The sequence below is a fragment of the Zingiber officinale genome, chromosome 5B (genome assembly GCF_018446385.1).
Source record: "Zingiber officinale cultivar Zhangliang chromosome 5B, Zo_v1.1, whole genome shotgun sequence".
Lineage (NCBI taxonomy): Eukaryota > Viridiplantae > Streptophyta > Magnoliopsida > Zingiberales > Zingiberaceae > Zingiber > Zingiber officinale.
In genome coordinates this window covers 75,042,238-75,057,979 of record NC_055995.1, presented here as the reverse complement: position 1 = coordinate 75,057,979, position 15,742 = coordinate 75,042,238, and positions in this window count along the sequence as shown.

The following is a 15,742-nucleotide window of genomic DNA, read 5'->3' as shown; positions in this document are numbered from 1 at the left end:
CCACTCTCTTGTATGATAGCCTAGGACTTAGGAGGTCTTCTTGTCTATTTTTGTGTTACCTTAGTAGGGATTTGCCATTTGACGAACCCTACTCCCACGTTACATTGGATACTATCCACATGTATTTTTTGGGGGAGGAGAGATTATCTATTGTGACTGACTTTAGGTCACTCTCCCTTAGGGTATAGAACTATGTCTTGTATCGAGCCCTAACCACTTACATTCTACCGATCACATCTCATGACGTTGCGATGATGTAGACCTCCCACTCTTTCTTCTTGTATGCACTATGCCAGTGTCTAGACATTGATATTGCATTGCACATGTTCCAAAATGTCATCCATGCATCCAGTCTTGCCACTAGGAGGTAGGTTTATATGCTCTATTGTCACATTTTGACATACATATTTTCGACCATAAGGGTAGATATGACCTAGGGTACATCCACTTCTCTTAGCATATATGACGAGATTGGTCAGCGTCAGCTTGCATTAGTGCATATAGACGTCACCGCTTAGGGGGATTGGCTTGGAGAGCAGTACCATAGCCAGACGCTCCAGGCGAGGCCGATGACGATTTTCCACCTATCATTCAAGCCGAGGGAGAGGAGTTTCCGACATTTATGACCGATGAGCTCTTTGGACCTTCTCCAACCTAGCCCTCGACTTCGTTATCCATTGAGGACTGCCTTGCTCAACTTGAGGAGTCCTCTTCTCAGATCTAGCAGTTTGTCTCGATGGATTCAGCACTATTCGGGGAGAGATGATCACCATATTCTCATCTCTTCAAGAGGAGATGACCATCATATTTCAGCAGATTCTTCGGACTTTACGAGTGCCTGAATAGCCCCCACCTCCTCCAACTGATGATGACCAAACCTGATTATGTTTTAATACATTATTATGCAGTGTATATTTGGATGACTTGATCTATACAGTTTGCTACTCTTTGCTACTGTTATTTGAATAATCTAGGAAATTCCTTTTTAGACTAGGACTGCTATTTCAAAATACTTTTTCAATTCCTTTGCAAATTCTAGGGTAAATTTGTTACTTATATTTTTCTAAACATTCCCATTTACTTAGTATTTCAAAATTAACTTTGGTCTTAGACTAGATCAAATCCATAGAAAGCATGTTCATATAGATCTAGGAATTGAGCATCTCACAAACACAATAGGTTTATCTTGATTGTGTATTAACAAACTTAGAATAGTATGAGATGCATATGCATATTGCCTGGATTTTAGATACTTATATCAATGCATCAATATAAGTCTGGGAAAAAAATACTAAAATTATAGTGATCAACTTAAGAAATTCATCTTTGTCAAACACTAACTATATATATTTACTTAACTTAACTAACCCAGTGAATACTGCTCTCTTCCGATAGTCAGTTAGTAATTAACGGTTAGACATTTAAGGTCAAACTCTTATATGAATATTTTTTTATTATATATCAGGTTCAGGGGGAGGATAATTAAAAATAATTTTTATTTCATTTTTACTTTGTAAAATACAAATCGCAAAATATTTTAAAGGATATTTTTAGAAAATACTTTGAAATTTTCTTTAAAAAGTTTTATTCAAAAGTTGTTTTTTTCACTTTGAAATTTTTTGAAAAGTAAATACTTCCGATATTATTATTTTGCATGAAAATTTGTTAAAAAAGATAATTTGTAAAGTCATTTCAATTATTTTGATATCTAGTTTGCAAAATTTAGCTACACAATCCATATTCATAATATTAAAAATCTTAATTTTTTTTTAAATGGTTGAATAGCTTATTTTGAAAAATATTGTGCAACCACTCTTCAAGTATTTTATCAAATTAGTTTACAAATATCTTTGAAGCTACTTTAACACGTTAAACTTTGAAATTATTTTACAAAATTCAGCTTCCAAAACCAGTTACAAATTTTGAAAACTTTTTCAAAATTAAATGGATTTTTTTTTAACTCTAAGTTTCTCCCTACAATAAACCTATATTTTTTGTTTACTTCTGCATTTCAATACCATGGTATACTTGCATATTTTTTGATAAATACCAAAGGGGGAGTAAGAAAAAAATTAAAAAACCTTAATCCTAAAATGATCAAGAGAATAAAAACAACAATGAATATTTCTCAATTAATTTTCTATTGAATCAGTTATTATTATTATTACATATCTTTTTGCATATCTTTTCCTAACTCTAAACCAGGCTATCATTGCATCAAAACGAAGAAGATTGTTAGTGTAATTTACACTAACGGTTGAACTTAGGTTTTGATAAATGATAAGTGAGTTAAGTTAGGTGTTGTCGTAGTCTAACCTTGTTATCGAGTATGCATGGTTGACTAAACCAAGTTAGAATGTTCGATTTCTAATTGGTTGAATACCAAATGTGTGATTCTAGTAAGTTGAAATGCTCGATTCTCGATAAGTTAAAGTCCAAATGTGAGATTCTGGCAAGGGTCGGGATGTGCGATTCTTGATTGGAGAAGACCGGATGTGCGATTCTGGTAGGGAGGGATGCTTGATTCCCGAAGTTTGGATGTTTGATTCTGGAAGGTAACTTTACCCCTTATAAGTAGAGGTAAGTCACTGGAGGAGAGTGACTAAGTGAGGACGCATCCCCATTCGAAGGGACATTAAGCGTTGATCTAATTTAGGTCAATCTCAGAAATCTAAATTGACACCTTAACTAGATCCTAGTCTCGGGGAGAGTTGCCTCTTTTCTTTCCTACAACAAAAAGTTAGTCTAAGAAATAGGAAAATATATTTATCCTATAAACCAGAGTTAGCATAACATTAATAAGATAAGAGTAGTAATTAGATCCCGTCTCCACAAGACTAGAATCTAGTCAAGGTCTTAGCTTAGGTTTTTCAAATGGACCTAAGCTGGACCGATGCCTACAGTTCCCTCAATGGAGAACGTGTCCTCACTCGATCTCTCCTCCAGTTACTTATCTCCACTTACAACCTGCAGTTGCTTAACTTACCTTTGACCCACCAGGTCTTCCCTCCAGTTGTCAAGTTCGCAGACCAACCTGGACTTTGGTCGGTTGTTAGGTCCTGCGGATCCAACCAGACTTTTCGCTAGATATCAGGCCTTGTGAACCTATTTGAACTTCCTACCAGCTATTGGGTCCCACGGACCTAGCTAGATTTCAACCTGTGTCATGTCCTTTAGACTTTTCGCTATCGGGATAATAAGCTTAAAGAAAGATAAGCCAATATCGACCAGGATAATATGCTTAAAGAAAGATGATTCAAATATCGGCCGGGTTTACACGTTTAGGATAGATAAACCAAGATTGTTTGGATTAATACATCTGGATGTATATTAGCATTGGGCGGGCTTATATGATCGCATGGGTGTGAAAAAATACAAGGCCTTACAAGATCTATAGTATATTATCGGACGATTAGGATGTATGTCGAACAATAGTAGTAACTCGCCCAGACATAACCTAGGTTCAATCGCGTCCGATACAAATCATAGTATAAGATCGGCCTATCTGTAACATAATAAAAACAGGGTTACCTGAACGATAAATATATCTCCATATAACTTATAAGACAGGGTGAGAACAAATATTTCAAGAATATTCATAAATAGCCTAATGAAGATATCTGTAGTATGTGATTGTATAACAGGTTTGTTAATTTGGCGGGAAGAATGTTTCTAGACTCTTCTACAGGTACAAAGCGACAAAGAAGGTACATCTGGGGTACAAAAAATATTCCTTAAAAGCTATTTTCTGCAAGTACATGACTTACGTCATCTCATAACAAACTCTAATAAACCGAGGTCCACTTCATGATTACGGAGGTTATATGAAGTAGTATAAAAAGGAGAATCCTCTCCGTTGGCTAGGTATGCTTACGCTCATCACACTCACAACTATCCATGACAAACCCTAATTTCAATCACTGTTCATCTTCTTCCTTCTTTGCACACTAAGAGATATCACTGACTTGAGCGTCGGAGGGCCTAGCCAGGGATTCCCACCCCGGTCTTAGGTCACTGACAATAGTGTTGGTTGGTCTCTTGTGCGCAGGAAGCCGGGAAAGCTCCAGATCTTGGTGTTCTTCGGTGGATCCCTCCTTTCATCCTTGAGTCTTCGTATCAGGAGGGCGTTCGGTGACTTTATTCTTCTAGATTCGCTTTGGTTTTCTCGGATCAGGAGTTCCCAGGTATTCTTCTTCATCAGCAGTAAGTTCTCTCCCCAACTTTCCATTTTGTTAACTTCTCAGAAAGGATCAAATTTGGCGCCGTCTGTGGGAACTTCACCTGAATCTGAGATTACAAGATGGAAGACATTGGAAAATTGAACCTACTCACTATTAGTCGTGAAGATATGGATTTCCTTATTAGCACTCATGTGCAAAAGGCTCTACAACAACAATAACAACAACAATAACAACAACAACAAGCTTATACTTGAGCTACTCTGCCAATAGCTCATAATCCGACAATCTCGACTACTAATCATCGAAAGGGAAAAGAGTTGGAGGAGGAAGATCGTGTACATATTACTCCGGCTATGGCTTCTCCAACGAGACACCCTCGAGCTTTTCTTCGTACTCCTTTCGAACAGGGAGGACGAAGGCTTGTATTTCAAGAATCCTCTGGCGAGGTACCGGACAAGGAGAAGCGCAAAGCTAAAATAATTGTGGCTAGTGATAGCTCACCAGAAATAATTATTTCTCCATTTTCTCAAGGTGTAATGGATGATCCACTTTCTAAATAATATCAAAATCTTCAGATTGGCAAATACACTGGAACTACAGATCCAGAGGATCATTTATTAAAATTTGAGAACGTAGCATTATTACAACAATTTTCTGATGGAGTAAAGTGCTGGATGTTCCTTACAACATTCGGAGGAGCTGCTCAATGCTGGTTCAAAAGATTGCCTGAAAATTCTATCCGAAGGTTTAAGGATTTCAAGAAGGTTTTCTTGCATCATTTTTCTAGCAATAAGAGGTATCATAAAACTCCCTGGAGCTTATTTTTAATTAAACAAGGATCTAAAGATTCCATTAGAGCCTGTATTAAAAGATTCAATCAGGTAGCCATTGATGTGCCCAATGCTACTACTGAAATATTAGTAAGTGTTTTTTCTCAAAGCTTGAATGATAATGATTTCTTTAAAGATCTGGTGAGAAATCCTCTTGCCAATTTTGACTCATTAATTGAACGTGATACTGAATTCATTAATGTTGAAGAAGCTCAGGATGCACGCAGAAAAGAAGATACTACCTCTTCTCCTTCTCCTGTTAAGGAGAAAGTTTCCGTTCCCATTCATCCACTGAGGGGCCTCGAGTAATCCCTCCACCCCATCGTCACATAGAGTATCGTCCACAAGGCATACAACATGTGGAGATGCAACAAGAAGCGCCAAGAAGATGGTTCACTTATCACAAGACCAGCAGTTATCATACAGAAGACTGTTTTGTTTTGAAAAATAAGAAAACAAATAGGGATCGTTATCAAAGGTGAAACTACTATCAACAGCAATATCCCAAGCAGCAGAGTCCACTTAAGATAGAATACCGCCCGGTAGAACCTCAACAAGGTGTATTACCAAACCCGGTCAGTATAAATCAAGTGCCTGAGAAAACTCAGCCTGAGGCCATAACAATCCGATAAGAAGAGAACAGAAACAATGCCGCTCGAGGTAGTATTAATATGATCACGGGCGGTCCCACTGATGGAGACTCCAATAGGGCCAGGAAGGCACACGCAAGAAGACTTGAAATCCATGATGTGGGATGCAACATGGAAAGAGCAGCAGGGCTAGAAATCAGTTTTGGGCCCAAAGATCTTGAAGGGGTAGAAATACCCCATGATGATGCGTTAATAATTAAGGCTGTGATAGTCAATTACACTATTTCTCGTACCTTTATAGACACTAGTAGTTCCATAAATATTATTTTCAAAAAAACTTTTGATCAACTGTAGATTGACCTAAGTGAACTTCAACAGATGGTGACTCCTCTGTATGGATTCACTGGTAATGAGGTACAACCGCTCAGCCAAATAAAGTTGGCCATATCCTTGGGAGAGGAGTCTTTAATGAGAACAAGGAGATCTCATTTCATGGTGGTGGATGCCCCGTCCGCCTATAATGTGATATTGGGTCGACCGACCTTGAATGAGTTTAGGGCGGTCGTTTCTACTTTTTGCCAGAAAATTAAATTTCTTGTTGAGGACCAAGTCGGGGAAGTACGTGGTGATCAAAAAATAGCTCGTAAGTGTTATGTGGAGATTGTCAGAACTGAAGCTAATGCCGCCCGAAAAATGCAAAAAATGGAGGTCAATGTCATTCAAGAGAGGTCACCTGCCCTGGTTTATGAGGAGAAGGAAGAAGTCTAGATACAAACCGGTCGACCTGAAGCCGTCACTTATGTCGCGCCCGATCTTGATCCTACACTGAAAACAGAGCTGGTTCAATGCTTGAAGAAAAACAATGATGTCTTTGCTTGGATGACCAAGGAAGTCACGGGCGTTTCTCCTTCAGTAATGGAACATTCTTTACATGTCTTCCCAGACGCTCGGTCTGTCATGCAAAGAAAGAGGAATTTCAATACGGAGCAAAATCAAATCATTAAAGAAGAAGTGGCTAAACTGATGGAGGCCGGTTACATCAGGGAAGTACAATTCCCTAGCTGGTTAGCTAATATCGTTCTGGTCTCTAAATCAGGAAATAAATGGAGGGTATGTATTGATTTCCATGATCTTAACAAGGCCTGCCCAAAAGATTATTATCCTTTACCCCAGATCAATCAATTAGTAGATTCCACGATCGGGTGTGAATATATTTCTATGCTGGATGCTTATCAAGGCTATCATCAGGTCTCTCTTGCTAAGGAGGATCAAGAGAAGGTCAGTTTTGTGACATCTGAAGGTACTTATTGTTGTAATATTATACCTTTCGGACTAAAAACTACATGAGCAACTTATCAAAGACTTATAAATAAGGTCTTCCAGAAACAGATTGGAAGGAATATGGAAGTATAGTCGATGATATTTTAATTAAGTCTCTTCAGGCTACTGATATTTGCAGGGATATAAAAGAAACTTGCGGAACATTGAGGCAGTATGGTCTTAAGTTGAACCCTGGCAAATGTCTGTTTGGAGCAAAAGGTGGAAAGTTCCTGGGTTATGTGGTGTCCGAACGGGGAATAGAGGTCAACCCGAGCAAAGTCAAAGCACTCCAAAACATGGAGCCACCACGCAATATGAGGGAAGCTCAAAGACTCACCGGCTGGATCACAGCCTTGTCCAGATTCATTTCAAGATCGGTTGATCGTAGCTTCAATTTCTTCAAAATACTCCGGAAAGCTAACAAATTTCAATGGGATGAAGAATGTAACAAAGCCTTCCAGGAATTAAAAGATTACTTGTCTACCCTTCCTGTGTTAGCTAAGCCTGTGGTAGGAGAAACCCTATGGGTGTATCTGTCAGCCAATGAAAATGTCATAGGCTCTGTGTTAGTTAGACAAGAAGGAAAGGAGTAACAACCTATGTATTTTTCTAGCCATTTATTAAATGGAGCCGAGTGTAGATATACTACACTCGAAAAGTTGGCCTACACATTAGTGTTAATTGCCCGGAGGTTGCGTCCATATTTCTTAGCACATGCAATTATTGTATTGACCAACAGTACTCTCGGGCGGGTGTTGCTTAACCCAAAGGCATCTGGTCGGTTGATCAAATGGACGACCGAACTTAGTGAGTATGATATACAGTACCAACCTCGCTCGGCCATCAAAGCACAAGCTCTAGCAGATTTCATCATAGAGGTTCAAGGTCTTGAAGAAGAAAATACTTGGAAAGTATATGCAGATGGATCTTCAACCAGACAAGGTAGTGGAATTGATATTCTCCTTATATCTCCGAGGGAAGATAAGCTTCAACTTCTGTCAGGCTGAATTATAGGGTCATTAATAATGAAGCAGAATATGAAGCACTGATAGTAGGGCTACAAGCCGCTCGACATGTGGGAGCAGCCCGAGTTTATATCTATTCTGACTCTCAATTGGCAGCCCAGCAATTATCAGGTAACTTTGAAATTAATAATGATATACTCAGGTTATATGCTGAGGCATTTGATAAATTGAAGACTCAGTTTCAAGAAGTAAATATACAAAAAATTCCTCATCTGAGAATCAAGTAGCGGATGAATTAGCTAAATTGGCTTCTACTATAACATCATGGAACTTGGATCGGCCAGTTAAGCAGACATTATTAGTATCTTGTATTGAAAGACAGACTGAAATAGAGATACAAGGTGATTGGAGAGCACAAATCATATTATATTTGTAGCAAAGCATTCTTCCGATTGATGCAGAACAAGCAAGAATATTTAAGAAGAGAGTTTCCCAATACACTATGATAAGGGAATAGTTATATAAAAGAGCTTTCTCTAGACCTTTGCTTAAATGTATTGTAACAGAAGATATATAATTTATCTTGCAAGAGGTTCATCAGGGCTCATGTGGCAGTCATATAGGAGGAAGATCCTTAGCCCACAGAATTTTACTAGCAGAATATTTCTAGCCTACTTTACATGAAGATGCTGCCAAATTTGTAAGAACTTGCATTTCTTGTCAGAAACATCAGAATATTCCACATCATCCTACACAATTATTAAGAACCTCTATAGTTTCCTGCCCCTTTGATCAATGGGGCATGAATATAGTTGGTCCATTTCCTATGGCAACTGCACAGAGAAGATTTTTATTAGTAGCAGTAGACTATTTCTCTAAATGGGTAGAAGAAGATGTTAGGATCTCTTCGTACGGCTAGAGAGGGGGGTGTGAATAGCCGACCCCAATTGCTCGCGTTTCTTTCTACAAACTAGGGTTAGCGCAGCGGAAACTAAATGCAGAAAGAAAACAGGAGAAGAAATCAAACCTCTACGCAAGGATGTAACGAGGTTCGGAGATGAAACTCCTACTCCTCGGCGTGTCCGTAAGGTGGACGAAGCCTATCAATCCGTCGGTGGATGAGTCCCCGGAAAACCGGCTAAATCAAACTCCTTGTGGGTGGAGAAACCTCGCCACAATCACTTGCAACAGCAAGCTAAGAGTACAAGGAATACAAGAAGTAAATACAATGAATGTAACAATACAAGCTTGCCTTCTTGTCGTCGACTGAAGTCCTGGAAGCAACAACTTCACGGACAAATGCCAACAAGCAGCTCAGCCGAAAGAAGCTCAACAAAGCTCAGTCGAAGCTGAAACTTCAGCAGCAGAACAGAAGTTCTAAGGAGGAAAAAGAAAGAGTCTTTTGCACAGAAGATGCCCTCGTCTCCTTATACCTGTGAAGAAGAAACAACGAAGAAAACTAGCCGTTGCGTCGCAACGGCTAGAACCCTGATCGGTCTGTGGACCGATCAGGCAACATCCTGATCGGCCCGCATCGACGTGAAGAAGCCTCGCTTGTTCCGTCTCGATCGGTCCATGGACGATCGAAACCTCTGATCGTCCACGGACGATCAGGGCTCTTCCGATCGGTCCGTAGACCGATCGCTTCTTCTGCTAGTTTACCATCTCGCCGATCGGTCTCCGACGATCGATCGATAACCATCGATAGCATCGATCGGTCACCGATCGGTCACCGGACCGTCGGATGAGCCATGTATCATTGGATCGATCTGCGGCCCGATCCAAACTTCTCACCCTAAACCTAAGGCTTCCACACCAACATCCGGTCAACCTTGACCTGTTGGTACATCACGCCTAGCATCCGGTCACTCCCTGACCTGCTAGCACTCCCCGCTAAGTGTCCGGTCAATCCTTTTGACCCACTTAGACTTCTCCACACGATGTCCGATCACCCTTGATCCATTTGGATTTTTCCCTGCCCGGCTTCACTCACGGGACTTTCCAACTGCCTGGCTTTACTTTCTCACCTGGCTTCACTCACCAGACTTTCCAACTGCCTAACATCCTCCAGTTAGGACTTTCCATTACCTAACATCCAGTTAGGACTTTTCCCGACTTCACTCACGGGACTTTCCACACCGCCTAACATCCAGTTAGGACTTTCCACTGCCCAGCTTCACTCACGGGACTTTCCACCCGCCTAACATCCCAGTTAGGACTTTCCCACGACTTCACACTAAGACTTTCCTCGTGCCAAGCTCCCTGCTTGGACTTCTCCGTGCAAGTCTCCATACTTGGACTTTTGCAAAGTCTCCATACTTGGACTTTTCCCGTGCCAAGTCTCCATACTTGGACTTTTCATGCCAAGCTCCTGCTTGGACTTTTCCAGCAAGTCTCCATACTTGGACTTTTCCCGTGCCAAGCTCCTTGGACTTTTCCCGCCAAGTCTCCATACTTGGACTTTTTCCCAATCAGTCAACCAGTCAACCTTGACCTATGGTTGCACCAATAATCTCCCAAACATCTATTCTTGTCCCATATCAAGAATACAACTCTTCCACGAGTGTCAAACATCAAAATACAACTCAACTAGGTCAACCTTGACCTAAGGTTGCACCAACAATCTTCCTAAGTCAAACATCAAAATACAACTCGAGTCAGGTCAACTCGAGTCAGGTCAACCAGGTCAACCTTCTTCCAAGGTCCAACAATCTCCCCTTTGATGTTTGACAAAACCCATAATCAAGTTAGGTTAACCCGATAACCTAACTTAGGTTTTCCAACCATCTTCCAATGTCCAATGTTCTTTCCTTGAACATTCTCTGGACATTCTCCCCTTAGGTTAACCCGATAACCTAACTTGGATTCTCCAATAATTCTCCCCCTTTTTGACACACATCAAAAAGAATTCCAATGTTCTTTCTTGAACATTCCTTGACATTCTTTCCTAGCTTAGGTTAACCCGATAACCTAACTTGGGTTCTCCAATAATTCTCCAATGAACACTCTCCCTTTGACACACATCAAAAAGAGGTCAAGAGTTTCCTCCTAATGAAAGTCCCATACCTTTCATTGAAACTCTTAATTCCCCCCTTGATACTAAACTCAACAATCAACTTAGTGACAATCCTATGTCACTAATCCTCAAAAGTCTTTAAGGAGTAAACAAAACTCCCTCTCAAAGTCAACTCCCCCTTGACAATTAGTTAAAAACTCCCCCTAAATGTCAACTCCCGCTTGACCATTGCACCAACAATGTCTTGGAGAGTTTCAAACCTTTAGAAACCCGAAACTCAACTCCTAGCTGAAATTTCAGACCAACTGAAAATCAGTGAGCCACTGATCGGTCCCACCGATCGAACCCATGGATCGGTCCCCGCATCGATCAGCTTCACCGATCGCACCAAGCTCTGGTTCTTCTTTGGATTCTGACGGCCCGCACGATCCATGCTTCATCGATCGGTCCACGCACCGATCAGATTTACTGGATCGGTCCCGCACCGATCCGGACTGACAGCAGATTTAAATTTCCTTCCGAAATTCAGAACTCCTAGAAAATTCCAGAAAATTCGAAAAATTGTGAAATTTTGAGGATACATTCCTCATAACATATACTATCATGGAAAAATAGTTTTCTATGAAAATAACTTCCATTTTTCAATCTTGATACAAAGTTCTAAAACTTTGAAATAGTTCAAGTTTAACTCAACTTTGTATCACAATGTTCAATGATGAATGCTATCACTAGGAAAGCTTCATCAAGGTTTTTCAAATCAATTTTAAAATGCTTTTAAAACCATTTGAATTTGGGACCATAATCTTAGGGCTAGATGTACATGACTTGTATACAAGCTTTCCCTATGATCCTTAATTTCTTGAATTAGGGTCATCTAGGTACAAGGACAATGCACCTTGATCCTAACTCATGATCCTAATATCTCACACACATCTAAGGTGTATCAAACCACATTCAAGTCAATTTGATGTGAGATATGGGTTAAGGTCAACTTAGGCTAAGTTCTCATGCATTTTCTAAACACCAATTTGATCTCAATATCAAATTATATGTTTGTCCTTAAATCAATTTCATTGATTATAATGCAAGAGATGATGACATGGCATAAAATGATATCATAAGTAAAAACATGTGCCAATGTCATGATGTCATGGCATAAAGTTTGAAAACTTAAATAAACATGACATATAGATAACCTAAGCATTATCATGACATTTCAAATGATAATACAATAAATATGATGTCATGGCATGGCATATGGCAACCAATCATGGCAAGTTAGCACAAATAAGATACCTAAATTCCCTATCTAAGTATCCTTAGCCTTTGCTAACTTAAAATCTAACCCTAGATTGCCCATATATCCCTAAGAGAAAATCCCAATTATGGTACTTCTTGAACTCTAGATTTTCCCAAATTGTGCCAATTAAGATTAAAAATGAAAATTTCAATCTTTAGGCACATTTAACTCTTCAAAGGAGTAAATGATAATTCCATTTCATTTTCAAAAGTTCTCAAAACCTTGAAAATGCTCCTTGAGTGTCAATTTCCTCAAAGTTGGGTTAACTACCCTTCTAATTGGAGTTGACACTCTCTAACCCATCTATGGGGTAGAGAAGATGCTCCTAGGAATCCAATACCTATTAGAGCTCATTGGGTTCACTAAATATTCACTAGGGATAACTTCCCTAGCAACCCTCCTAATGACCCTCTTAGGCTTTGAAGCCTTGGTCATTTGGGTCTCATCAAGGTCAACTATAGGGGTGACTCCCCTTGTAACCTTGGTAATGGTCTTCCTAGCCCTAGGTTTTGTTCCATAATCGAATGGAACATTGTGGTAAGTGGGCTTGACCATTTGGGACTTAGGTTTGTGACCCAAACCTTTCTTGTCCTTGGACTTGGGTTTTTGACTCTTAAACCCTAGAGATGACTTCTCCATGTTTTTAAGAGCCTTTTCTAAATTATCAAGTCTTGACCTCAAGACTTGATTTTCCCTCTCTAATACCTCAAGTGTTAATTTGTCATTTTCTCTTGAGATATTCCTAGGCATGTGTCTAGTCTTCTTGGGATTTCTACCTAGGTTTTCCTTAACTTTAGAAGCGTTAATCCTAGGATTGGTATTTCTAGTGTTATCCTTACCTAGGCTAACATGTTTAGCTCCTAAGCACATGTATTGGTTCCTAAAGTTAACATGCTTATCATTATTAACAATTGCAACAAAACTACTAGCATGAGTTTTATTAGAATTGCAATAGTGAACCTTAGAGATTACCTTAGGGTTTGCCTTAGCCCCCCCTATTGATGTGCTTGGTTTCTTGTCCTTGTGAGGTTGCCTCCCCCTCGGACATTGGCTCCTATAGTGTCCCCTTCGCTTGCATTGGAAGCACACCACGTGCTCCTTGCCTTTGCGTATCGGGCCTCCGGCTTCCTTGACCTTAGGCGCCGGTGGAGTCTTCCTAACTCTCTTTGGACATTTGCTCTTGTAATGTCCATACTCCCTACACTCAAAGCATAATATATGTAATTTGCTCGAAATTAAAGTGTTTGAGTTACCTAGGTTTGTGGATGGAGATGAGCTTTCTTCTTCATCCCTTCCGGGGGTAGAATCTTCTTCTTGCTCCGATCTTGAACAAGAGGAACTCTCCTCCTCTTCTTCCTTGGATGTTGAGTAGCCCTCAACTCCCAATTCGCTCCCTCCATGATATGAGCTACTTGGCTCACTAGGCTTCTCTTCATGGCTTGAAGTGGAACTCTCCTCATGGTACTTGGCCAAGTTATCCCATAATTCCTTGGCATTGTTGTAACCTATCTTACACAAGATGTTAGTAGGCAATGAAAATTCAATTATTCTCGTTACCTCTTCGTTGATTTCGGATTTGTGAATTTGTTCTTTTGTCCACTCCTTCTTCTCAAGTAGTTTTCCTTCCTTATCCACCGGAGGAATAAAACCTTCTTGTACACAAAACCAATTCATTATGTTAGTCATAAGAAAGTACTTCATCCTTACCTTCCAATACGCGAAGTCACCACATTCGTAGAATGGTGGAATGGTGACATCTTCTCCGAGTAGATCCATCCTCTAGCTCGTGCTCCCCGGGTGTTAATCCGATGAAGAGCAAACCTTGGCTCTAATACCACTTGTTAGGATCTCTTCGTACGGCTAGAGAGGGGGGTGTAAATAGCCGCTTTCTACAAACTAGGGTTAGCGCAGCGGAAACTAAATGCAGAAAGAAAACAGGAGAAGAAATCAAACCTCTACGCAAGGATGTAATGAGGTTCGGAGATGAAACTCCTACTCCTCGGCGTGTCCGTAAGGTGGACGAAGCCTATCAATCCGTCGGTGGATGAGTCCCCGGAAAACCGGCTAAATCAAACTCCTTGTGGGTGGAGAAACCTCGCCACAATCACTTGCAACAGCAAGCTAAGAGTACAAGGAATACAAGAAGTAAATACAATGAATGTAACAATACAAGCTTGCCTTCTTGTCGTCGACTGAAGTCCTGGAAGCAACAACTTCACGGACAAATGCCAACAAGCAGCTCAGCCGAAAGAAGCTCACGCGGGGCTTCGGAAGTGAGCTCAACAAAGCTCAGTCGAAGCTGAAACTTCAGCAGCAGAACAGAAGTTCTAAGGAGGAAAAAGAAAGAGTCTTTTGCACAGAAGATGCCCTCGTCTCCTTATACCTGTGAAGAAGAAACAGCGAAGAAAACTAGCCGTTGCGTCGCAACGGCTAGAACCCTGATCGGTCTGTGGACCGATCAGTAACATCCAGTGGGCTACTGATCGATTCTGATCGGTCCTTCTGTTCCGTCCCGATCGGTCCATGGACCGATCAGAACTCCGATCGGTGGACCGATCAGGGAACCTTCCGATCGGTCCGTAGACCGATCGCTTCTTCTTCTAGTTTACCACGATCTCCTTCGATCGGTCTCCGCACCGATCGATAACCATCGTAGCATATCGATGGTCACCGATCGGTCACCGACCGATCAGATGAGCTATATCATTGGATCGTCTGCCCGATCCAAACTTCTCAGCCCTAAACCTAAGGCTTCCACACCAACATCCGGTCAACCTTGACCTGTTGGTACATCACGCCTAGCATCCGGTCACTCCCTTGACCTGCTAGCACTCCCCGCTAAGTGTCCGGTCAATCCTTTTGACCCACTTAGACTTCTCCACACCAGATGTCCGATCACCCTTGATCCATTTGGATTTTTCCCTTGCCCGGCTTCACTCACCAGGACTTTCCACACTGCCTAACATCCCAGTTAGGACTTTCTCACTGTCTGGCTTCACTCACCAGGACTTTCCAACTGCCTAACATCCCAGTTAGGACTTTCCCATTGCCTAACATCCCAGTTAGGACTTTTCCACTGCCTGACTTCACTCACCAGGACTTTCCACACTGCCTAACATCCCAGTTAGGACTTTCCTACTGCCTGGCTTCACTCACCAGGACTTTCCACACTGCCTAACATCCCAGTTAGGACTTTCCTACTGCCTGACTTCACTCACCAGGACTTTCCCTCGTGCCAAGCTCCCTGCTTGGACTTCTCCGTGCCAAGTCTCCATACTTGGACTTTTCCAGTGCCAAGTCTCCATACTTGGACTTTTCCCGTGCCAAGTCTCCATACTTGGACTTTTCGCGTGCCAAGCTCCCTGCTTGGACTTTTCCAGTGCCAAGTCTCCATACTTGGACTTTTCCAGTGCCAAGCTCCCTGCTTGGACTTTTCCGTTGCCAAGTCTCCATACTTGGACTTTTTCCCGAATCAGGTCAACCAGGTCAACCTTGACCTACGGTTTCACCAATAATCTCCCAAACATCTATTCTTGTCCC